The sequence below is a fragment of the Phalacrocorax aristotelis genome, chromosome 3, assembly GCF_949628215.1.
Source record: "Phalacrocorax aristotelis chromosome 3, bGulAri2.1, whole genome shotgun sequence".
Classification (NCBI taxonomy): domain Eukaryota; kingdom Metazoa; phylum Chordata; class Aves; order Suliformes; family Phalacrocoracidae; genus Phalacrocorax; species Phalacrocorax aristotelis.
In genome coordinates this window covers 89,324,065-89,350,290 of record NC_134278.1, presented here as the reverse complement: position 1 = coordinate 89,350,290, position 26,226 = coordinate 89,324,065, and the positions used below count along the sequence as shown (strand labels likewise).

Genomic DNA, 26,226 nt, shown 5'->3' with positions numbered 1-26,226 from the left:
CACTACAAGACAGCATATATCTATTGATCAAGACTTCTTTAGGGAATGCCCCATATATCTGAGATCATGGCAGGCAAGCGTTGTGGGTCGGTTGGTTGGTGGGTTGGTTTGTTTGTTTCTCCAGAACTTTTTTGAATTTCAAATGTATACCAACAACTTCTAATACAATACTGGTATCTGTCTCATTCAAAGTGGGTTTTAATTCTACATTCATTAGGCTGATATCAGAGCATCTGGAAAGGTATGGAAATGGACAAGATACCTTTCAGACTGTGATTCAGAAAGGTTTATCTCTGTTTAGTAGTGCTGTGTCTGGCCTTTTGTGTGATGCGTTACCCAGGTGCACTTTCAAGCTGAAGAATAAAACAGAGTCTCTGCATACTTGCCTTCTTTCCCCTCCACATAGTATCTAAGGATAGTGACCACCTATGTGGAGAGCTACTTTGGGGGAGCAATAGTGGGATGGAAAACAGCAGGGCAGGATTTAGGTGTGTGTAGCTGTTAGGCAAGAAAATGGTATTGTCTTCTTGAATTGCTTGGGCACGAGCCTTATCCTGAAAGCAGATATCTAAGGCAGACTGGCATATAAACAGGGCATGCCATACTGGCCAGCGTCCTGTGTCCCCTGCTCATGCTTTATGTGTTTTCACAGAATCACATATTCTTTGATGCCAGATAACTTTGCAAGGATATTCTCCAGCTCTGGCAATCCTAAGGGCCTGCTGCTGGCTCCCTGAGGTGGGCCTGACCAGCGGGTCTCTGCACTCAGATCCCACAAGCTGGGACTGGGCTGTGTAGGTAATGCTACCATTTTCTCACCTGCTTTGAGCATCTGGCTTCAGCTTGACCTTGCTATAGGATAGTCTCTGGGATTAGGAAGTTTTGCAGATTTCAGGTGCTGGAAGGCTCTGGCTGCTGGAAATGAAGGATTTGGGTATCTTTGCAGTAGTACAGCCGCTGTGCAGTGGCTTTGTGTGTGTCGGTGTGGGAATAAGTCATGTAAATGGAGTAGATTAAGTGATCAGGTTTTAGGTGCAACTCCCTGCAAGTAGGTGTTATGTTTTGACTAAACAGTGGTAAGGAATCACTCCCACCTTTTTGCTCTGTATGAGCTCTGCTTTTTGTAGAGTATGATTTGAACCTACCAACTCTGACTTTACTCAGACTGTACTGACAACAGCATTAAGGTCTGTCTTTTATTCTCCTCTAGTTTGGCTCTGCTTTCTCCTTTCTGTGCTTCTCCCTTATAATGTAAAAGTCAGTAGAAATGGCCTCCTGGAGGGAAGACTATGTCCTAGAAGATACACTTTCTATATTAAATCATCCTTGGAGCTTTTATTTTGCTAAAGGACTAAAGTGACAGCCTTTAGAGAATAATTATATGAAACACCATGTGTGAGCAAAGTGTGAAATGTCTCCAGTACCAACTGAAGCTATAGATATTTTTATTAAATATTAATGCCATGCATTTATGAAGGGTTTGCCAAGCAGATGTTAAGCTGGTCTTTGTGGTAATTTAATTGAGCAAGGAACATTTCCTGCCATTTTTATCAATGTCAGGCTTTACATGACATTTTAAACTAAAAATATAAAACAGAGGGAAAGAGAGAGAGAAATAATTAATAATCAGTTTCCATTCATGACTATCTGTTAATATTTCCCTTCAGAGGATTTAATGTTTCTCCTGAATGTTTTTCTTGGAGGCCGATACGAATCTGAGCTAACGTAGACTCTGTGCAAATTCTTCCACAGGGCCTCTGTCTGGAGACTGGCCCACTCCTGCTAATGCTATTCTTACTTTTCTATTTGTAAAAATATGATGATGATAATAAAAGCAAACCTTAAATTATTCTGAACACTCTGACTATGTGGGGCTCTGAAAATATCTGTGGATAGAGCCCTTCTTTCCTCCTTGGAGCATCACTCAATGCTTAAATGTCACAGTGGGATCTTCCTGTACAAAAATTACAGATTGATTAAACTTACTGACATTATGCCTCTGCAAAGTGCAATGTCTTAACAAGATTTAGCATTATAAAGCATTTGATTATATACAACTTGTTAAGCAAAAATAAATAAGAAAAATAATAAAACAAAAAGGCAATTGAAATGTCTGTAGGTCAGGTGCAACATAATGAGCCCATTCATGAAATATCACTGAAGGCCCCCTCCTCACAAGTATGACATTATTTACGTGGAAAAAGTGCAGTCACACTTCTACCTTGTGCATGTTGTTTTAAATTTATGAAACTGGTTTTTTACCCCAGACGTAAGTAGGCTTGTCTCAGCTATGTTCCCTAGAGACAGTGTCTGCCCCCCTGCCCCGTGGGCAGGTGATTGCTGTGGTTAAGGAGACCAATTCTAGCTCCAGCAGAAGAAGGAAAAAATAGATCATAATAAATCAAATCATGGTAAAGCTGAGATGAAATGAAAAATCACCAGCTTGGTTTGCGGGTTTGACCTGCCTCCTTATAATGGCACAGGGCATTCCATCAGCTCTGGAAACTTCTGTAGGCACTTCTAAAATAAGTTACATCTGTGTTAGAGCCCCAGAACTATGCTCTTCACCCACTCCATGCTGTACTCTGCCCCTGCCACGAAGGAGGTATGGCAGATTCTTTTGATTCACTGGATGCATCTGAGAGGGTCCTGCTTAAGGCAAAGAAGGTGCATGTACTGGCTGGCTACTGTAATGAGATATCGAAGGTTTGATCCAGCAAAGGATCATCAGGCTCATTCCTGATTTCCAGTTAAATCACTATAAGCCCAGCTCCTAGAGAAGAGCAAAGACGACTCCTTGATGAGAGAACAGATAGTTGAAGGGGAAAGCTTGTCTCCTTTTACCTCCTAAAAACAAGTAGTTGACTGTAATAAGTTCAAGGGTAAAGCATGAAACGGATAACTTTGGCTTCTACACTTGTTGCCACTGACTTGTGTGGCTGTGTGCAAGACTGCCTACAAGGAGGGAAAATGGAGAGGGGGATGCAATTCTGCAGACTACTTCTGTGCCAACGTTTGCGACTGATGCGGGAATGTGGCAAGTGTTGACTGCCAATACCTTGTTTAGTAAGGTCTGCACCAAACCCTGATGTTGTACAGAAGACTTTGTATGTTATGCATGCAGCACAAAAACATGGAGTTTCCCATATTGCCTGTAGAATAAACTCAAAACGTCATTTTCATGTAGTACATGTGCTCAGAGATAAAATACTGGTTTCTTCCCAGTGCTCTATGCAAGAGAGAGTTATTTTATATGCCCAGAATGGTGTTAAATTTTCTGTGAATTGTCCTACTAGATTGGTTCGAGATCACTGTGTCTGGTTGACAGGATGAGGATGAGAAAGCTATTTATCAGACTTAGAAGCTGGCCTAAGGCCTGGTCAAACTATTTATTTCCTGATCAAACTATTTCTCTATTCTTTTTTTGAAAGAAGGAGAAGGCTTAATACTTATTTGAGGTTGCTTATTGTCCACTTAGTATTTTTCCACTCATTTGACAAGTCAGCAGAGTGCTGAGCAGTACGTCTGACAAACATGAAAATAATAATGAAATGCTGCCCAAATACCCAGTGTTCCGCAAAGTAGCAATTGACAGAATTATTCCCCAAACTCTGCAACGAGCTCTGAGTTTCTCTATCATGCCTGGTGTCTTTCCAGCTTCTCTCACACTTATTTAATACCACTTAGCTCTATTCATTGCAATGTCTGCAGAAAACACTCTCCAAGAGGCTGCAAGACAATGAGAATGTTTTGTATTCTGTAGGAGTCTGTGTGTCGTAAAGAAACAGAAAACCAAGGAAGGCGCAGGCAGAGCTGCTGTGTGTTGCAAATATCTAGTGACCTTTTTGGAGGCCAAAGATTCATCTCATAGTTTGCATCTCAGGTCTTGGAAGTAATCAGCAGATGTTTTCCCAGCAGGTTTTCTGCCCAAGATCCTGGCTGTAAGTCATGTGGCTAATGCTGAGTCAGCATCCTTGATTCAGTGATGCTGTAGCTTAAATGGGCTTAAAAACTCCCAAAGTTCCAAGAAAGTGGTTCACCACTGACTCTTCTGAACTCCCCATTTTACGAGCACTGAGAATTGGAGGTTCTGCTCTCTCTGAAAGTTGAGCTTTTCCTTTTATCAGCAGAGGCATGTCAGTAGCAGGTAGAACTCCACACTTTATGCTTCACATGGCTTGTGACTTTTCTTTTTAATTTTTCCTACCAGAGTGAAAATGGCTTTGAGTATGCAACGCTTTCTGGGTTTTGGTGCAAAAATTGGAGGATATGGGATTCTTGGGCAGGAGGTAAAAATGAGGGTGAAAAAGGAGGTCCAACATCAAAGGCTTCCCCATCTCTTCTTTTTCTGAATTATAGCAAACTCCTGGAGGTTTTTCAGGAAATGTAAGCCATCTGCATCTCACTTGATCTTGTCAATCATTGTATAAGGAGGTGTTTTCACTGTATAAAAAGGAGTTCAGGCCCTGTGTCCAGCTGTCAGTGTCCCGTCAGGTATGGCTTCCCAGAAGGATGAAAGGTAGTATCAATTGCTTTCTGTGTTGGTGTTTTTTCTGATAGAGAAACATATGGTGCATTTCACTGTTCGGAGTTTATACTCCCCATATGATGGGCACACAGCTCCCATTAAGTTTAATGAGACTTACATGCACAAGGGGGGCATATAGGCCACATCATGAAGCTCTGGGTTTTTACTGTTTTGTGTTACAAGCTGTGATAAATTAATATATATCTTACTGCCTACTTCAGTCTGCCAGCTCCAGTGTATTTTACCATAGTTATTTTGACTGTTAGCTATACTGTACGTCTTGCATAGGGGGCTGTCTGGTGGGGAAGACAGGCCAAGCTACTTGGCCAGAGGCTTGACTCTGAGTCAGAAAATGAAGTGGGGTGTTGAAAGGTACTCACAGGACACTGCGAGCAACCCAAAAGACTATGCATTATGGACACTGAAGGGGACAGATCAGCATCTGGTATTTCTTGCCCAGGTTCCTGACTCCACTGCTTTGTTTCTGAGTGGAGTGTATTGCTAAGATATTTCTTTTCAGCAAGCTCCTGAAGAGTTAAACCCTAAAGCAAGATATCTGATGAGAATATTGCTCTCTGGAGCACACGTCTATGCAACTGGGGATTTGACAGGATGCTTCTAGCTTATAATAGGTAGGCTGTAGATCCAGCACCTCAAAATAAGGATCCTAAACAATGACTGTCTGTGCCAGGGAGGTCAGGCTGACAGTGCCTGAACCTTGCTTGGGTTCAGAGACCTGACCAGGCGTGGGGAATCCAAAGCCCAGTACTGGCAGTGCAGGCTGGTGTCTGATTGCAACAGATAGCTGAGCCAGACCTGTAAAACAAGCTTTTTACAAACACAAACAACAAGCTGCTTTAGGGTGCAGAATGCATGTAAACCAATGGTAAGTATGGATTACATGTCCCATCTTTTGTACCAATTTCACAAAGAATGTATTTGTTCCAGTCTGTGAGAGTGTTAGTGCAAGCAGTAATGCCTCATGCACATGAGCTCTGGACATCTGCAGCTTGGTCCCAAGGCAGAATACAAAAGCCCAAAGAGGATTTGCAACTCTGCTGCTGTCTATGCAGCAACCAGTGGCAAGGCTTTTGTCTGTAAGGCCTGAATTTGCTTGGAGTATGGCAGGGGTAAAAGACTAATTTCAGCAGTTCAAAACCAGAAAAATGTAGAGCCATTAATAAAATTGATAAAACACATATTTAAAAGGAGCATTGAGCAAAGTCTAGAATCTATCCTTTATTTTGGTAAGAAAATTATAATAGGGAGCATCACCTGTTAAAACAACCATGCAAATACTTCAGTGCAAGGTACTTGGCTCTTTTATTGTCTTGTCTGCTGATGGCTGTGTGTACATTTGGACAGATACGTACTTTAGTGTGTGTAAACTTCCCTTTCAAGCTGCTGGCAAGGTTTATCATAGGTTGATGAATTCCATTTTTGTAAAAGATGGTGGTGGTCTTGTGGTTTTTTTTTCCCTTCTTGAGCAGAAGTGTGTCTTAAAATCTCTTAAGTTACATTGTTCAAGTACTGAAATTTAAACAGGATAGTAAAGCTGGAAATTAGAAGGTGCATCAGATGAACACATGGCTTACTGGTTGTCCAGGGCTAGGCTAAGGTTGTGGTCTTCCACACTGGAAAAATTGAGACCGGGATAAAACTGAAGGGGGAAATAAAAGAAACAGGAAAAGGTGAAGAAAAAGATGTCATAGGCTAGAGAATGATTATTTCAACATATTTGTTACAATGGCCATGAATGTGCTCACTCAGTTGTTGAGGGATTTTGCACGAAGGCCTGGTAGGCCAGTCTCATATATGAATGGTGTATGTGTGATTGTTGCACAGATAAGGCCATATCCACTTTATACCTACAGAGTTCAATGAGGTAAACTGTAGGGATGAAAACCATATGCATATTTATTTTTCTTTTGCCAGAGTCCATACTGGAAAAAATTTCTTGGCCACTGCAGTAGCAAGAAAAGAAAGAAATGCCATATTTTCTTGTCCTGACATGACTGCATGCTGTAACCTTAGTTCTTCAGTTTAAATACTCCAAGATCATCAGAAACTTGAACCTGAATGAACCACTTAGCTCTGATATGATGAGAGACCGTGATTGACCTTAATGTTACAGAAAGAAATGTCTGAGCTTATTGCCAGATTTCCTTGTTTGAAGGTTGCTTTCTTCTGCTGTTGCTGAATTTTCAGAAGGTCTCAGTTTTATTCCCTGTATAAGGATTAGACCTTCCAAAGCTTGGGTGCCCCAGCCTCTCCCCTGCACAGCCACTTTTTTAGCAGTGCTCAATAGCTGTTTGACTTGAAAGGTGTTGCTCTGGAAAAAAAGGATCCTGTTAAGACTGGGCAGGGAGGAGAGGATGGTTGAAGCAGTGACCTGCCTTCTGGTGAGGTTCATCCTTATTGCAGTGTGCTACTGCAAGAGGATGTGTGAGGCCAAGGTGTTTGCAGTTAGCACAGTTCTGAGCTGGGTGATTCAGCCCTGGTAAGAAACCAGAGAGCTCCTCTGGGTCTGTCCAGAAAAAAAAAAAGAAAAAAAAAAAAAAAAAAAAAAAACCAAAACAAAAAAAACCACCTTTGGAGCTCAATACCATTTTAATTAGGGGAATAAAATGTCCTCTGCATAGGAAGCAATTTTTGACATCTTTCTTTTTGCTGTGATGCAGTTATCAAGGACTGCATTGATTTTTTTTTTTTTCAATTAATATTGCATTTTAATGTTGGAATTCAGACATTTCAACACTGTCTCCCACAGCATCCTCCTAGAGAAGTTGGTGGCTCATGGCTTGGACGGGTGTACTCTTCACTGGGTTAAAACCTGGCTGGATGGCCGAGCCCAGAGAGTTGTGGTGAACAGAGCTAAACCCAGTTGGCGGCTGGTCATGAGTGGAGTTCCCCAGGGCTCAGTGTTGGGCCAGTCTTGTTTAATGTCTTTATCAGTGATCTGGATGAGGGGATCGAGTGCACCCTCAATAAGTTTGCAGACAGCATCAAGTTGGGCAGGAGTGTTGATCTGCTCGAGGGTAGGAAGGCTGTGCAGAGGGACCTGGACAGGCTGGATCAATGGGCTGAGGCCAACTGTATGAGGTCTAACAAGGCCAAGTGCCGGGTCCTGCACTTGGGTCACAACAACCCCATGCAATGCTACAGGCTTGTGGAAGAGTGGCTGGAGAGCTGCTTGGCAGAGAAGGACCTGGGGGTGTTGGATGACAGCTGCCTGAACATGAGCCAGCAGTGTGCCCAGGTGGCCAAGAAGGCCAACAGCAACCTGGCTTGTATCAGGAATAGCGTGGCCAGTAGGAGTTGGGAAGTGATTGTGCCCCTGTACTCAGTACTGATGAGGCCGCACCTTGAATATTGTGTTCAGTTTTGGGCCCCTCAGTACAAGAAGGACATTGAGTTGCTGGAGTGTGTCCAGAGAAGGGCAACAAAGTTGGTGAAGGGTCTGGAGAGAAAGTCTTATGAGGAGCGACAGAGGAAACTGGGGTTCTTTAGTCTGGAGAAGAGGAGGCTGAGGGGAGACCTTATCACTCTCTACAGTACCTGAAAGGAGGTTGTAGTGAGGGTGTTGGTCTCTTCTCCCAGGATACTAGCTATAGAATGAGAGGAAATGTCTTCAAGCTGCATCAGGGGAGGTTTAGATTGGATATAAGGAAGAATTTATTTGCTGAGAGAGTGGTCAGACGTTGGAACAGGCTGCCCAGAGAGGTGGTGGAGTCGCCATTCCTGGAGGTATTTAAAAGATGTGTAGATGTGTCACTTCAGGGCATGGTTTAGGAGGCATGGTGGTGTTGGGTTGATGGTTGGACTTGATGATCCTAGAGGTCTTTTCCAACCTTAATGAGTCTATGAGAGAAAACAAAACTAATAGTGGCTTGGTTCAAAACTGCTCCCAGATATAACACTGGATTTTTTTTTTTATTTTTTTTTTTTTAGTTTTTGGGCCTAACTGAAAATGTTAAAACTGCAGCATTGGTGAACCAAATGTAGCTGGGATTACTCAGCTTCATACAGTGAAAACTCAGAGTTGGGCTGCACCAAAATATGAGTGGAGCAGGTAGTTTGTGGTGCTTTTGAATATTGGGTTGTGCTTTCAGAACACATTTGCTTCCACTGTTCAGCCTTGTCCCTGTGGTGCTGGTGGCTGGAAACACATCTTCTGAAATGGCAGGTTAAGTTGTCATGTAACCGCCTCATTTTGGTGATTTAAAGCTTCACAAAAAAATGCCAAGTATTGAAAACTTCCTTCCTGGTAAGAATCCTATTAGTTGGCAACCCTTTCTTCCCTGAACCCCTACCCCCCCGTCCCATCTTGTCCAGGGAAGTTTGTACCTGCTGAAATATCTTGCTTTGCCCGAAATCGCCCCTTCTGTTAAAAGGAATGATTTAGCACTGCCCCCATTTGCATTAAAAGCCATTATGTTCCTAGGGAGAATGTCTTCTAAAATCAGGAATGGCCAAATCTTGACAGCTGAGTGACCTTTGTAGTCTGTCTGATACTACATTAACGCAGAAACTTTCATCCTTTTTAAAGTCCTACATTTTCTTTCTAGCCACATGTCTGACTAAAACAAATATTAAAAAACCAAACTAACTATGGCCTGTTTATTTTCTCAAATAAATGCGTCCAGATAAAGCTAACATCAGGGCATTTGTCTTCTGTCAGGAAGGGATACAGCAGTACAGACATGAGCATTTTGGGGTGGCATAGCCACTTTCTTGTGTGTTGTCACGTTAGTTTGGCTGTAGCCCAACTTTAGTAGCCTCCACTGCTTGCTCTGTACAAGGGTGACAACACTGTGTCAGCAGCTAACATCTCATGGAGCAATATTCTCTTTTTCTGAAGAAAAGAAGGGGTCTTATTTGGTGAATCAAAGTATAGTTATAGCCCCAAGATTGATTTCTTTTCCTTATCCTCAGCTGCCCTGGAAAGGTGACTGTGAGGCAGATTCTCAAGTTCTGTTAGTTCATCTATCTCCAGTTAAAATGACCTTGGCACTCAAGCGCTTATGTTTTCCAGATACTGTGAAATATGTTTGCTTGTTGTAAAATTTCTTTGTGTTGTGGTTTTGAACACTCTGTAATAGGCAAAACAACAACTTTCCATTTTCCTAGAACTACTCAGCTGCATCCTTTTGAGATTATTTATTGAAGGCGGATACATTAACAGTTAACACTGGCTTTCATTTTCCCCCCCTCTTACAGCAATTGTTGATTCCAGCTCTTCTGATTTTGATGAAGACTGGCTTTGCTGGCAGCCTGTGGCTGGCACAACTACAAAGCTGATTTCAGGAACCGTAGAGGTTTATTTAGATTCCTTAAATGTTTTGGCTTGATGGTATCGTGGGTATTTTGAAACTTTTGAAGCCTTTTCAATTCCTAACAGCACCAGGCAGGCAGGCATAGAAACACACAGAGACTAGGAAGAGTGTGCCATCTTTGCTTTGTTCTTCAGGCTTGTAAGTATCCCCAAGTGGGCAAATCAGGCCAAGCACAAAAAGAAATAATAATAGCAACTGGTAGATGGGGACCACATTCTTCCCCTCCCTCAGGAGATGATGGAGAAAGATGGATGATTCTTTGTGTGCCTCCCTTAGTGCAGTTTGCATTGGTGGAAGGGGTAGTGCAGCTGTGAAATTTGGAGCCTGTGCATAAATGCTGATTCTTGTGCTCTGGAGATCAGGTATGAGCATGGAAGCTGGCTCCTGGGCCTTGGCTTGCCTTTTGCCCACAGGTAGCTCAGTGCTTTTTCTCTGTCCCTGTGCTATGTGCTGTTTGGATTTGTACACAGAAAATTTCTGTTTCCTGCTGCTTTACCATTGATATTTTGTTTGGGTCTTCTGGTGGAGGCGGAAATGCATGTGAAGGAATGCTGGGAACTGGAGTGAGGGAAGGGCATGTGGAGGCAGAAATCTCTGGAAAAATGTTTTTTGCATGCTACATCTGCATGTTTGGTACTGGAAAGTCACGTGCAGGTGCTGCTTGAGCTGAGGAAAGGTAACAGTTTTGCATAACAGGGATGTTTTTATACCTAATGTTATGAAAGTGATCTTTTTTGGAATAACTAGGCAGAAATAGCCACAAATACTTCTGATCCATTTTAAGAATCCATACTTGGCTCCTAAAAATCTTCCAGTGATTTCTTGTTAATGCAGTGAGTTATATTAAATGCCTGAGCTCCTGCAAGAGAAGTCAAGAAGAAGCAATGGTGCTGTATTGGGCTACGCAACCTGAGGTAGTTTGGATTTTGCCTGCTCTGTCCTCAGGTGCTCTTGTCCCTGCCCTCAGCCATTCCCCACACACTGGATGTGATGTGCTCTACTTGGGCTAAACCACAGGTCTCACAAAGCTACTCCTCTGCATGACTGTGTGAAAAGGCACTAATGAATGCAGTTAGCCTCTAAAACCTTGAGCCTTCACACCTCCAGTTGTATAGCTGAAGGATTTGGGCAGCTGTGGGAAAGATGGGAGGGTGTAACCACTGGCTGCTTGGTCATTCTGCTGGGATGCTGCAGGGCACCTCTGCTGTGCTGAACCCAGGAACAGGCTCTTGGTCTCTTGGTTGGATCGGAAAGTGATGACTTGCATAGGCAGAGCAAGATGGGTCTCTCACTCCGTTATCTTTTTAGTGTAGCTGAATCCTGTTGCTGCCTTGTTGCTGGTTTGGCGGCTGCTCAGATGAGGCTGCGCTAAGGCACTTGCTTTTTCTGACTGTGTGCCTAGGTATATGGCTGTGCAGAAGTGTCTCCTGCTCAGACCTGGTGGTCTCTGCACAGGCGAGGCTGCCCCTGCTATGCTGAAAGTAGGCTTTCCTTTTGTTTTAGGTATTGTGAGTGTTGGGGATGCTGCTTTTGGGAGGTATTTTGGTAGCAGCGCTGAATGGATGTAGCAAACTCCCCTGCAGAACAGGAAACTGTTGATAAGCAACAACCAGGTTCTTCTGAACTGGTATATATAATACCGGCAAATAATTATTTTAAGGCATGCTGAAAGGCTGTTAAAATTATAATTGATTTTCCCCTGCGAAAGAGTGATTAGAAACAGAATACATTATTAGCACAGTTCATAATAGTTAGGCCTGTCTTCTGTAGTTAAACCGGAACTGTATGGGGACAGGACAGGCCTGAGAATAGAAACAGTGGCTGTTGCATTAGAAAACAAAACAGTCCCTACCTTTCCTTTGCCCTCCTCCCCAAAACCCAGGTCTGTTCAGGTTTTAGCAAGGACCCTGTGTCAGTTAGCTCCAGTGACCACTGGATGTAGCTATTGCTTCACAGAAATACAGCCAAGTAGACACCTTTCTGCCTCTTCTTTGAGATGACTTGACAGAGGTTGCTTTTTATATGTAATTTCTGCCACTGGTCTGTCCTTCCCCTGTCCCCCCCTTTTATTTTTTACTCTGTGTGTATACTTTCTGTTTTATACCTCAGTGCTCCTTAGAATATGAGCATGTTATGTTGCTATTCCTTTTTTTCATGCATGTTCTGCTTATCAGCAATGAAGAGGACATGGGACTACAGTGAGTACTCTAACAATGTGATAGTTACCTGCTTGTAACTGCAATCACCTTTTAAGAAAAGCAGAGATGGTCCGAACTCTCCATCTATGAAATCCCAGTCTTACAGAAGAACAAATTCATCAAATGCAGGCAGTGGCCAAAAGATCTGGAAATGAAAATATACTTGGCCCTTTTTGTGTGACAAAAACGTAAAGCCAGGTTAGATATTACAGCCTTTATTTAGCTGTTTATACTCAAAAGCTCCTGCTCTCCAGGATTGAGCATGAGTACTGTATTTTAGAGGTAATGTGGGAGAATAGATGTTTTTTGTAGGTATTCTGTGGAGAGGCAAGAAATCTAGAAGCACTGAAAACAGACTGAATCGTAAAGGAGAAAACCACCACACCCCCAAGTAGACCATTTTTAAATAAAAGATGAAAGCTAATGATATCTAAAGGGCACAATATGAAATTTCCTGTCTGTACTTAAAAATACAAAACTGGTATTTCTGAGCCAGATAAAATTACTAAATGATTCTCTTGGCATTGTTGTTCGGAAAACCATGAGTCAAGTTTCAAGTGCAGGAGGCTGGAAGTGTTCAGAGCTGTATTCTTACCTGTACTAGTGGTTTGCAAATACTTCAAAGCTTTCCACTTTTATTTGGCAGGAAGCAAAAGTGATTAAAAGAATAAAATAAAAAACCACAACCAAACCCCTCTTATTCAGCAAATCATCAGGAACACTGACTCACTGTTACAGTGGGTACATCTGATGCATTTAGCTTGCATGTGGTCACACCATCTTAGTAGTAGTCTAAGGAACTTGTGTGATTTCTGGGTTTGGTCAGAGTTGCTACAGATTTTCTTTCCACACATTGTAAGTGCTGCCAGCTAGGTTTGGGCTCTCCAGCTCGTAGTGTTTGTTCTTATGTCCTTTGTTACAGCTACTCTTGAATTTTCAGGTAGTGGTAAATATGCCTCTCTGTGAGGGATAACTTCCAAGGGCAGCACGATTTTTCTTACTGTCTTACTGCAGACTTGCTGGGGCCTGAAATCTGAAACTGGGGAAGGGTATTGCCACCCAGCGCTGCACACATCTAAGCAGCCCAGCGTGGTTCACAGCCTGGTTGCCTCCTGCCTGCTGCAGGATCAAGGCTTGTCTGGACTTCCAGGTCAGGATCAGTAGAATAAATCTCTCACTTGTGTGTTACTAAACAACTTCTACCTGTAAAGAATTGACAAGGCTGCCAGTGTAGACACTTAAACTTTTTATTTTAGTTCTGCCTAACTCTAACTTACTGGTATTGGTACAGCAAGATGTATTGAACCCTATCAAATGGGGCTAGAAAGGACAATAAGTTATTTAGCCTTGTCTCTTTCCCCAAGGCAGGATCAACTAGATCTAACCCTCCTTGACAGATATGTAGCAAACCTGTTCTTAAAAACCTCCGGTAACAGAAATTCAACACCCTTCCTCAGGCAATCTTCGCCAAAGCAGAACTCTTTACTGCTAGAAAGCCTTTCCTAAGGACAAGCCTGGATCTCCCTTGCTGTAAATTAACCCCTTGATTTCTTGCCTTATCCTCAGATGAGATAGAAAATAGTTTATTGTTTTCTTCTTTGCAGCAGGCTTTGGCATATTATAGGGCAGTCATTGCCACTCCCTGCGGTCTCCTGTGGACTATGCATTCCAAGTCTTTTAATGTCCCTCTCACCCGGTCCACTCCCCCCAGCACAAGACCATGTTTTCTGGATCTCTGATTGCTCTCGCTGCACTCCTGTGGGCTTTCAGGCCAGTATATTATGGAACAGCTTTTTTTTCCCTTGTGTTGGAATGCCCATAGTTGTCTCTCAGCCAAGGCACACTCAACTTTCAGCAACTAAACCATAATTTTGGTTTAGAAGGCTTTAGGGAGACAATGCATAAATAGTGTCTTGCTACTGCTGTATACTCACTGAAAGGGGAAAATCTTGGAGAGTTGCCTGGCTGGGTTTTAGACAAACAGGATTGCTTGGGTGTTTGCTTCCATGGCAGACAATAGAGAATAAAGCTCTGCACCAGGAAAAGAGGGGAGCCATATGAGTAGTGTATTGTGCCTCCATCCGAACTTAGGCCCTCCGGTGCTAAACATGCAAGAGGCATCTCTGAACAGTGCAGTGTTTGAGCCAGAGTGCAAGTATAAAATTCCTGGCATCCTACTGGCCAAGCTCCTCCATTCAGATTGCTTGCTTTAGAAAGAGCAAACATCAAAAACGTCCAAGAAACAAGACTAAAAGAACTCAAACACGGTGGTTCTCTAAGCTGCTTCTTTCTAATGCAGCTTTATTTTTATATGACTGTTAACCTGAATATGAGAAAGATCTTGCTTTCCCCCACCAGCTTCCCTCCCCTTTAGCACGGTGCATTTTAAATCAAGCTGTCCTCTGTACCTCTGCGGCAAATCTGCACATTTCTGGTTTTGCTCTTTCAGAGGATAATTTCTCCTGTTTAATGAGATCTGAGAATGAAGTCAGGCATGAGTTGGAGAAAGGTCACAGCATGTGCTCAAAGGTATATTAACTACTGTTGGAGCTGGCATCCGTCGACTTCCATGAGGACAAAATTAAGCGGCAAACAGTAAATACTTCCACTAGCACTTTATTACAAGCAGGGCCATTTACAATGAATAAGAATTTGAGAAGCTTCAAGGATGAAATGGGGATGCTCACAAATAAAGAGAAAAATCTTACTACTTAGAATGTGATTCCAGTCAAGGTTAATGGGGAAACAGTTAATGAGGGGTACAGAATCCAAAGGCTGCATTGATGCCATATTGTGTCTTACACACGTAATTAATGCTACTGCCTACTGCTAAATGGCTCTACCTGAGCACATTTTCTCTAGCAGGAACTTTAAATCCCCCACACTGTATACAGGAGCACTTTCCTCATGCTTTACGACTCCCACTAATGCTGAACAGGCTAAATCAGAACCAATTTCTTCCACTCGTTTCTAGGATGGTGATTTGCATCCATCACCACCACAATACATCCATCATTCAGGGCCCAGTGGTGCAATGGCAAGTTTGGCATCAGCTTCACAGGGGACAGGATCAGCCCTTGAATGCATGTAGTGAGAGAAGAATGACATTTTGCCACTGAAGCAGCATTTCCACAGCAGGCTGTGCTGTGGAAAAAAGACAGCTCCCTCTTGGCGAGACTATTCTCTATTGTCATCTTCCTCTCATAATTTTTTAAATTTATTTTTTGGGAAAGTCACTTTTTTACAAGGTCCAAGCAAATATTGCCTCTCAGTGGCCAGCACAGTGAAAAATGAAAACCAGCTGAAGGGAGAGGTAGTCCATGAGCCATCCTCTGCCCAGGCAGAGAATAAGGATGCAAAACCCCACACAGTCAGCTAAAACCAGCTCCCTCCATTCACATCTGCTCCTGGAAGTTGGACTGTGCTGAGTGTCCGCAGTGGGAGAAGGAAGACCAAGACGAGATTATTTTGAAGGAAGAAGGGAGGCTGCCTAGAGTTTACCGTTTGGTTCTGTTGTTTAAAGATATTTTGTTTTCTCTTCCTCTGACAGAGGCTTTAAAGTAGGCCATTTGTATACACTGTTCTTTCCACCCAGTGCTCATTGTATTGACAGGAATCGCTTCAGCTGAACAGTTTCGTCAATGTGCTCAAGCCTGTTTGTAGGTGGCATCCAGAGGGCAGATTCCACTCTTATCCAAGACCTAGGCCTATTCCATTACTGTCTTCAAAACATCTCCCAGGTGCACTTAGGCATTGCTTTTCCTCCCAATCCCCTCCTTTCTCCTTCTGTTGTTCTGAATAAAATGGTTTGAAAAGCACATGCCAAATCCTCAATTTCTTTTGGGCACGGAGTAACAACTTTACAGGATTAGCCTCCAGATTCCACCTGCCCTTGATGTAATAGGGGTATGAAAACTCGCAGGAGGGACAGTTGCTCCAGTGCCACATAACCACACAGCACTGACAGCTGCAGAATTGCACCTATTGATCATGGTGTACGAGTGAGTGTTTCATCAGCCTTTAATTGGGCTGATTCCTAAATAGAAAAGGGTCAAAGCAGGTTGTGCTGCTGAGTCTAAACAGCCTTACCAAGTAGAGGTAAATGTCTCATAAACAGGTCACAATTTATATCCTCTTTGAATTCCTCGGGATCTGGGATTTACAGCCTTCCTGAAAGTCTGGCTTAGAGGAACAGAAAAATGATGCAAGGTTTGCACACAATTCCAGCACATGTGCCTCCCCTCCCTTTAAGTGGTATTTCACTTGTTTTGACTACAATCATACACTTCAAAGAGTGCCTATCTGTGCCTCTACAAAACCACACCAAGCCAGTAGCTTTCCTTGTGCTATCCTAGTAAGTTTGACCCCAGACAAGCTTCCCACTGGATTCTTCTGTTCATGGGATCTTCTTCAGCACAATTTCTTCTCACTGCAAAGCAGCAGCACCATTGGAGTCAAACCAACCTGCGCAAGCTGAAGATTTGTCCTTCAGTGTGGGAGGGGGGAAAAAACCACTTTCTTTGAGCGTCCTGTTGTTGTCCAGCTCTCTAGCACTTGTGAAGATTGGAGTTCAGTTAATAAATCCCTTTCATTACATTCAGGAGAGGCTCATAGAGTGACTGAATGAATCCAACTTACGCTGATGATGGACTTTTTCTTTTCCCTTCCTTCTCTTGTTCTTAAATGCTGAACTTTGAAAATCCTAGATTGAGTTTGTATTACTTCAGATGCATCATCGTTTTCAGGGAGCATACTCGCATTTTGCAAGAAACTGAGTGGTTTTCTGGCTTGGAGAAATGGGTGTGAATTAGAAGTTCACTTAATTCCTTTTCTAATGTGTTTTGAGGTTTTGGGGGGAGTTTTTTGGTTAACATATCCTTTACTCATCTACTAGTTGTGTAATACTGGTGGGAGAAGAGGCTGATAAAAATTATAATAAGCAGAATAAATTTAGATATTTTGGAAACTTCATGGAAATGTGGTTATGCTAATCCTTCTGCCCATCTTCTGACCCTATAAGTTTGTAAATGGAGGAGACCTGTGTATTTCCTGCTGTAGTCTAACCTTCCCTAGTGTTTTTACTGCCAGATTTTAATGCCTTTTTTTTTGGTTGTTGTTGTTAAAGGCATAACCTGTTTTCAATAGTATTTAGAAGCTGGTTCAACTGTATGAACTAAAGTCCTCAAAGGATTTAATCAATCAATGGTGTGTAGGGTTTGGCCCTCTCTATTATAAATGCTGACAATAACAATCCTATTCTGGCTAAACTAGCATGAGGTTAAGGTTAATGCAAAGCTAAATAAATAAATGAAAAGCAACCTACACCCCCCCCCCCACCCCCCCCCAATTGTCTGGCAAGTGTAGGAGAGGGCTGGTTTGTGAGCAGGAATGCTTGTGAACCTATTTGTAGGCTGGCTAACGTGAAAACCTTTCTAATCCTGGTGATTTTAACTTGCTTACATTCCTTTGAAGGTCTCCCTCCTTGGTGGGTATTGAGGCTCTATTGCCATGATGCATTTTTATAATGCATTCCCTAGGAGTTAGCACTTGCCATGGAGACCTGCACTTTGTCTTTTAAGCAGATAAAAAGAGAGGTCAGTCAGATGTAATTCCCCAACTCCTCGTATAAACAATTTAACCGCTGCAGCAACATACTTGCTTGGAATTACTCCCTCAGATTCAATTCCCTTTTCCTGCTCCACTTGTAAAAATGGTTAGTGTCCTCTATAAACTGCTGCTCAGCCTGGTCCAAGGCTTGCTGTGGAGTTGTAGAATAAATGTTAATCTAATACAGGTTACTGGGTCAAATGCAATCACAGGCTTGTGGGAAAAGCTTAATACTGTTCTGCTTCTTCTAACACAGTAAACCTGGATATTATATGATAGGTTAAATACCACTGAACCATGGCAAGAATTTTCTTGAAAGTAGGATTTAGTACAAAGGAAACTACACTGGAAGAGTGACCTAGGATTGACTTTGGTCTCTGAGAGCATTCTAAGAAGCTGAGGTATGCTGTGAAAATTATCTCCATGAAAACATGAGGTACAAAAATCCCTAGGTCAGGGGATGGCCAGCTACAGCAAGGATGATTCAGCTAATAAAAGGCTGCATGTGTTTTTATATGGCTGCCTTCTCTCTATAGGAAAGAGCATTTTGCTTTTTTTCCCCTTGCAGTGACTGTGAAGCCAGCATGATGTGGCTAGCTCCAACTTCTGATATCTGAGATTGTGTAAATACACACTTAAAAATATATATCTTTATCACTCATATGCGAGTGCTGACAGTTGCTTATTTCCTACAGGCTGGCTTGTGTTATCCCTTGCTGTCATGTACCTCTCTGTCCTGCAGTGATGTCAGTTTGGCACAATATTTCACAGTCTTTAGTGGAGGTTTTGTTTGTACTCAATATGGCTGAGGTCAGAGACCGAGTGAAGTCATTAAGCGAAGGTTTGAGGACCCAATCCTGCACACAGACCTGGCTCAGTATGTACTAATCTGTACCAGCTGACAGCCTGGGCCAGTCTCTTTCCACAGTGTATGTTGTCTGCTCCTCCGTGTTTAAGTAGTCATTTGTAGTCCTGGTGTTTGATTACAGAATGAGTGAGGGTGGGCACAAAGACAAGGGGTGTTGGGGCCTCAATTTTATATTTGTTACTTAAACCAGCTGAAGTAATAAATCATGTTAGCGAGAGGACTCTGGATGATACGCAGGGAGAGAGGACACTTCAGCATGCCAGGGCTTGAGAGCAGTTGAGCTCAGATATTGTTTGGATCAGTCTGAACTATTAACAGAAATGAAGCAGTTACACTGGATGGTATATGAATGTACAACTTTCCTAGTCAGTCACACCAAACCCCCAAACCCATTACATCATAGCATTCAAGTGTCAGAACACTGCCCCGACAACGACGGTTATATTCGCAGAGCAGTGTTAAGCTTTATTTTACATGTGGGTAGTGAGAGCCAGGATCAAAACAGCCTGTGGAAGAGACAGGAATATAGCCAAATCTTTTGAGAGTGTTTGTTTGGCTTTGTTTGTTTTTTAGTTTTGTTGTGATGTTTTATGGTGAAGACAAAACTTCCTGCACAAGACTTTTTATGGAGTGCCATGTAGAGCAAGCAGTGCATACCTTGGTATGTCTCAAACATTGCTTTTCAAATTTTAATTCAGAAATGCGACTTAAGTCACTTCGGTATTTGCACACAAAGTGCATAAAAGGTTTACAAAGAGTCTCTAAAAACAGGTGGGCTGTGGAGTCAAGAACTTTTCTCCATTTCAGAAAAAAATACAGGTCAACCCTAGTCATGCAGAGGGAGTTCCTAATTGGGGTATGCTAGCCCTATATGGTAGCCAGTCAGGTGTTTCCAGCTATGTCCCCCCCTGATTTTCCAAAGCCAGTACAGCTTGGGCTCCTGAAATGCCATGAGTCAACTTTCACTGCCATCATCTGAGCAAGAGCTGAAAGATGGTCCCCATGTGTTAGAGACGGACAGGACTGTGCTCCCAGAGACCAGGAAAAAAGGAGGGACTGCTCATATGGTTGATCTGCAGGCAGATGGGGGGGGGAAAGATCTTGAGGAGGCTGAGGTTTCAGGAGACCTTTGGAGCATTTCAAGCAGAGGGTTTGAGCTTCCACCAAATGATGTCAGAGCTTTTACACAAATGTGCCTTTATAATTGTATTTTAAAAAAAATTTTCACAACGAGTAGAATGACTGCAGGTTTTAGCTTGTCTGGGGAAGTGTAAGAGTCTGCTGATCAAACCTGTGCTGAACAAGAGAAAATTCTTTGTCTGTGCTATTTTCTTTGTGTTAGCCCTGCAACCCTGTTAACCTCTGGTCCCCAAGCTCTCTCCTTCATTTCATCTTCTGTAACCTCTTTTGCCAACATTCTGTTACATCAGACAATCTCCTGAATAGTGAGGCCCTCTGCTTTCCCTCTCCTCTCCCAGGGTTAGTTGTTTTTTTTACCTTTTTCTCCCTGTTCCATTCTTCATCAAAATGTATACTTTCCCCTTCTGAGTATTCTTCATCCAGCCATATTTCTGTCTTCTGCCCATTTCTCATGTCCCTTACACAGGCGTCAACATCTTTCTTACTCTGAGTCTCCCTTGTCCTGACAAATGTGATGGATCTAGCAGATGTCCTTCCTCTGTGCTCCCATGGGCTGTCCAGGCCACACCTGCCTCTGTGCAGCTGAAAAGGTGAGAGGAGGAGGAGGAGGATGTCTGAAGTTGCTGGTCGGTCATCCTTTCCTCCCCACTCTCCTCTTTAGAGCCAACTTGATAACCTGATTTTATTAATTGAGCAGTCAATGGAGCAGAAATACCAGCTGATTCGCAGGGTTCAGAGAGGAAGACCTGGTCGTGCTGAATTTCACCTCTACTCTCACTTCTGTCGTACTGCTGTGCACTTTTAAAAAAATAGGTGTATGACCTGTTCTCCTTTGGAAGAAAAGAGGGAGAAATGTCTCAATAGTTACCAGATACTCACTCTGTAGGACTTCTGTGTTGTGTATTTTTAAAATCCTATTTTCTTCCTAACCCTCCTTCCCCCAAGCTGCTCAATAACCCAAAACTTGGTGCACTGAAAGGTACCATAGTTTAAGCTGGAAGTGCTGACTGGTGTATAAGCAAAAAGTAAGCATCTGGTTGTTTTTCTACTTCCCTCCAAGAAAAATTGGGGTGTCTGGTAGTTTTGACCAACCTTTTATAGCTGGTGGTGGATCAGTTCCATCCATTAAGATTTCTTCGTGCTTCACCTCAGGAGATGTTCCTGTCACAGCAAGTGCTCCGTGTCTTGGTGAAGGTTCATAATGTCTCACCAGTAGCCAAGTGTGGTTTATGTGGCTGTGTCCCTTGCCAGGCCCTGAAGCTGGTGCACAAAAGGCAGAAAGAAGGCTGCCCAAAGCAAGGACACTGATACAAATTTTCTAGATGCTTGCAGGGGTGTTTCTTTTCCCTTTAAGGAATAATTAAAAAAAAATTGTGACATTTTAGAAGGCCATTTGCTAAGCTCTGCATGTTCTGTGTATTTTAGTGTGTGAACAAATTAGATTATGAAAGGTAATGTATTAGTGATTTGACAGTAATGTGGAATCTTGGAAGCATTAATCGCTAATGCGTCTTTCATAATTTCAGCTAAATGATCTCAGCTGAAATGCAAGAGAGGCAATTGAAAAATTCCTCGAGATTGCAGTGAAACCTGGCACTGTAATGCAGATTACTTTGATTTACTGCAAAATCCTGCAAGGCAGTACAAAATGTTCACAGCAGCTGTGTTTAATAGTTACAGTAGAGATGTGTGATGAAATGGTGAATACATGCTGGTATTTGTCCTGTAAAATACAAGCCTTGTTCTTCATCTTCTTGTTATGTATTAAAAAAAAAAATCAACAAACAAAAAACCCCCAAAACTGTAGGTTACAACATACTATTCTTCTAATTTATTATTTGTATTACAAAAATATTCAGAGACCCTACCTGAGATCTGGGCCCTAGGATTCTGGTGGCTGTACAGATATATAAGAAAAGACAGTGCTTGTCCTGAAGAGGAGAATTGGAGGACCGTAACGACCTCCATGAGGTTGCCCCACACCCAGGTATCCATGAGCCTAGCAGTTAGTCCTGTTGCCTCAGATCGTTACTGCAGGACTGGTGACTAAGAGAAGGGTGATACCTGCATTTGACAGGATGGGAACCTCTCAAGGTCAAAACTAATGTCCTGGACACGACCTGTAGTCGCTTGGCAGATAGCGTGCTGTCTGTAGGAAAAAAACCAAACCAGAATAAGCAGGCAGATGCTTTTTCCTCTGGTTGCAGTGGGGTGGAACCACACACTGACGCACTCAGCAGAGTAGCAGGCTGACTTCTTTATGGCAAGAACATGGATAACAGTAATGAACAAGAAATACATCTGCTCCCAGGTGATTTATTCCAGTAGATGGGAGCAGAGGAGTGGTGTTGGAGGTGTTCAGGTTACAGCTTTTTGATTAGGAGCAGTGGATTAATTTTTATCAAGGGTGTTATTTGCTTTCGTATTTTCAGGTAAACACTGACCTGCTGAAAGCCAGAAAAGCGGATGTATTCTGCAAAGGTTTGCTCTGTCTTAGTGCCATAATGATCTGCCTGTGATGGCAGGTCATGCAAATCTTCATGTCTTTTCTTCCTTGCAGGACGAGAGTTGACGGTGGTGGTCTTTAAATGGGCATAGTTGCATTTCAGAGCTAACACACCAGCAAAATGAATTTACAGCTCTCCCCCAACTCCCAGTGTACTCCACACCTCTCCTGGGGTCCATCCTGTCTGTAAAGTTAGTCATGGGTGTTCTTAAGTTACATGTTTGTCTTCTGCAGTTTAGGGACCAAAAAACTTTGTTTTCTCTGAGGCGGAAGCTAAGATTTTTTTTTAGGTCTCACATCTTAGCTACTGTGCAGAAAGACACCTGGTTACTGAGTCACCACTAGGCTCTGGTATTCACCTTTGATGTGAAATGTATCAGCTTTCAGCTGATGAATCCTGCATTGTGCATGGATTAAATATCTCTTAAAGCCCATTCTGTTGCTAACTGACTCCACCATTAGTTAAGAATTGATGCTTCCACAGTGCAACATTTCTTCAAGTAATCCTCTTTCTGCTGAGTAATCCTGGTGACCTCAAGGAGACTTTATTCCTGCCTCTTCTGCCTAATGTCTAATGTATGAAGTAGGGTTTATTTAGGAGAGTAAAAGTGAGAGGATTGGGCTCTGTTCCAGTGGTAGCAATATTGGCTGTGAAGTGTTAAGGTGATACTTGACTCCTCCTTCATTAGAAACCATAGAGTACAGCTGTTTAATGCATATTAAGTAGTGGAGAAGCATAAAAAAGAAATTTCCCCATTGAAATCACTTTACTCAGTATGAAGAAAAACAAGGCTAGCCTTCATAAAGCCAGAATTCTCTTCAAATCAAGAAAATATTGCACATCATGTTAAAACTACTGTGCTTACCATGTGACACTTCTACCTCGTTGTGAACTCTCTGGAGGGCCCGTATTTCCCAAGTCAATTACAAAAGCTCAATAAATAAATGGACAACTACTGTTTTTAAAAAATAAATTTCAGCAGGAGCAATATGGACTCTAATTTCACTACAATGCTAGAAAACTGATGAGTTTCTTTGCGTAAAACCTTTAAAAAGACTCAGTGGGCTCTTTACGTCTGCCTAAAAAGAGCATTTCAAGCCTGCCCATGAAATCATGATTGTCCCAGTGACTTCCATAAATGCCTGTCTGTATCACTATCCCTTTTGACTAGTGTTGCTGAGTCTTCAAGAAATGGCAGAATTTCTCGTTCTCCTTTTTAAAGTGGATGGTGGTTAAAAAAAAAAAAAGGATGTCTCTGCCTTTAAGCTAAAATAGAGACTTCTCTGAGTCTGCGTGGGTGCAAAGAAAGAGCAGAAATTTGTCTTCCAGTGCAACATTTTCAACACCTTTTATATGATTCATTCATTTATTATTATATGTGATTGGTTTTATGAAGCCTGAAGAAGCACCTGGCTTTCTTCAGAGTATGCAGAAGGCATCATCCTCACCTTGAAGAGTTTTCCCACTGTGCGTGTCCATACTGGTTAATGGAAAGCAGCTTGGACTCCTGAGCTAGCCAGTCCCTCCAAAGCAAAAGCAGTATTGCTGTGAAGGACTGTGGATGTTGTGGTTAGTTTTGCTGAGACAAATGGCCAAGTGCTGGCCAGGTGCCACAAGAGCATGGCCCTGCTACTCCTGAGCTACAAGTGAGCAGCTCCAGTAACTCTACACAGGGTGGATGTCTTGTTCACTTGGCAGTGATGTGGGCAGCTGGCCATGCTCTTTTTGCTAGGTGTAGACATAATGACATCAATGATGTTTCTACCCAGATACAAAGATTTCTTGGATCAGAAGAGGCAGCCCCCTTTCTGCAGTGGAAACAAACCCCTCACTTTTTCCTACTGCTGTTGAGACTATTTATTTTTGTCTTCATTTAAGTATTACCATTTGTAGCAGGAAAAATATGTTTTTAGAAAATCCTTAAAAATATCTGAAGTGTTTTTGGCATTAGAAATGAATTTTAGCAGAGAGCAATAGCAGATTCATTTTTGTGAGAAGATGTCATTTTGAAATGAAAGTACAGAAAGTACTTTAATTTTTGTGGTTTTTGTGAAGAATAACAGTTGGAGGAGAGACAGGTATCATAAAGTTACTTGCATTCTAAAAATAACCCTCAAACACCAAATCTAAAAACTCCACCTAAACTGGAATAACACATCATCCTGTCTTTTCACACATGCGGGTTGAGTTCACCTCTTGGCCCTGTGCTGTTTTCCTACTTCACTGAATCCAGAAGCAGGTTGAAGGTTTCTCTCCTAATACTTAAACCCCATGGAATACAGGCGTCCAAGAGATCACTATAGCATGACCCTACATGGCAAATATGTTGTAACAATGCAGCAAAATTCCTTAAACAGTATTACAGGGCTTGTGAATATGACTGAAACATTTGCTGACATTGAAAATAGGATCAAGGTTATTTTTCAAGGCAGTCCATGTAGTTTACCTACACAAAATTAAAAGAACAGCCAGGTATTCAAACAGCTGTAATGAAAAGAAGACTTTTGGAAAAAAATGCAAAGGAAATATAACATTTAGTGAATAGTTTTTGTTGTAAACAAATAACAAGCAATACCAGAAAATAAAAACTGAGGCAAAAAACTGCTACAGAAAGAAAAAATTTGAAAACCTGGAAATGAGTTTGCCAAAAATGTGTGTATAAATGAATGCGATTTGTTTTATTATGCAACCTAATGGTGGTGAGGACTGGGGAGTAATGATAACAAAACTGTCATACAGTTTTATTCAGATCTTATAGTGGTCTTGGATTTAATGACAGAAGGTGATAGAACATTTTCACCAGCATCTTAATGAGCAGCTTCCCTGCACCTAAAAATGTGGTATGGATGTAGTATTCAGCCCTTCCCATAGAAGGCTTGACTTCTGGCTGGAGGTGTCAGGTCAGAACATCAAAGGCTATCTGAAAAGGTCCTGGGAGCTGTGGAAAGACCTTCAGAGCAAATGAAAATGTTTCTTATTTGTATATGGACAGATTGTGGCTAAGCTCTCAAATGCCATTTGAGGCTCAGTTCAACCCAGAGTAAAGCCCTCAACTTTCTAACCTTTCATTTCCTCCTTTTATTTAAGGAGATGCCCTATAGCCTGCACCCTGCTCTCTCTGCTGCTAACCTTCAAGCTGCATCCAAGAGCTTTCTTGAGAACTGGCTGGGGCAAGTGACTGGCTGACAAATTTTCTTCTGATCATTGGAAGCCTCATAAGCATGGTTCTACCAGAAGGGTTTTCGCATGTCACTCAATGCATCTGCCACCTGTTTGCCTCCGTAAGTAATGAACAGATATTGGCAGCCCCCTGTGAGAGAAACCTGATACACTAGCTGCTCCCGGGTGCCTAGGTACAGCAGCAAACACCTGGGTTTTTATATCCAGACTGTGGCTAGAGGGACAATCTTAAAAGTTTTTTACTTCTTCTTTTCCTTGTATATTGAATAGTTTGGTATTTGATTCTTTGTACCAGCTTGCATAAATAAAACTCTTGCAATACCTGAAGCATGCTCAGAAATGCAGCGGATCCTCAGCTGGTGTAAGCCCGCATATGCAGTCAGCTTCATCAGAATTGTGCTGAATTGCAACAGAAGATTTTGCATGATGTTTTCAGGATGCCATGGCAGGGGCACAAGCCAAACAGAAAGAGCAGTGAAGTGCCAAAGGGTGAAGCACAAGCTTAGATTATCTTTACAGTTAAGAGAATTTTTCTGTTTTTCTTTTTTTAGTCAAACCTGTAAAAGGTGTGGCAGAGGTAGGGAGCGTAGGGAGGCTATGTGCTGTGGTGCTGTCCTGAGTCTCAGGTTCTGCCAATTTTTTTTCCACCTACTCTTTCATAGGGCAACAGAAGTGTTTCTCTTTGTTACTTGAAAAAGCAATTTAGCAGCTTTGTTTGTTGTTTTGTAACATGCTGGGCAGAATGCAAGATCTAAACTATTCCAAGAGAGGATTTAGGAGTTTACACGCACCTACACAGGAGAAAACTTCTAAGCCTTTTTGGCTTTGTTTTTGAAACTAAAAGTCACCAGTTTAGGAAAAA

General features: G+C 42.3%; 1 long non-coding RNA gene across 1 annotated transcript in view; it reads left to right on the top strand.

Moving 5' to 3' along the window:
- Positions 1–25,689, top strand: part of LOC142055036 (uncharacterized) — a 33,017-nt gene extending 7,328 nt beyond the window's left edge. The window contains exon 2 of the long non-coding RNA XR_012659783.1: positions 25,272–25,689. This is a non-coding gene — a long non-coding RNA (uncharacterized LOC142055036). The remainder of the gene's footprint in view (positions 1–25,271) is intronic.
- Positions 25,690–26,226: the final 537 nt, after the last annotated feature.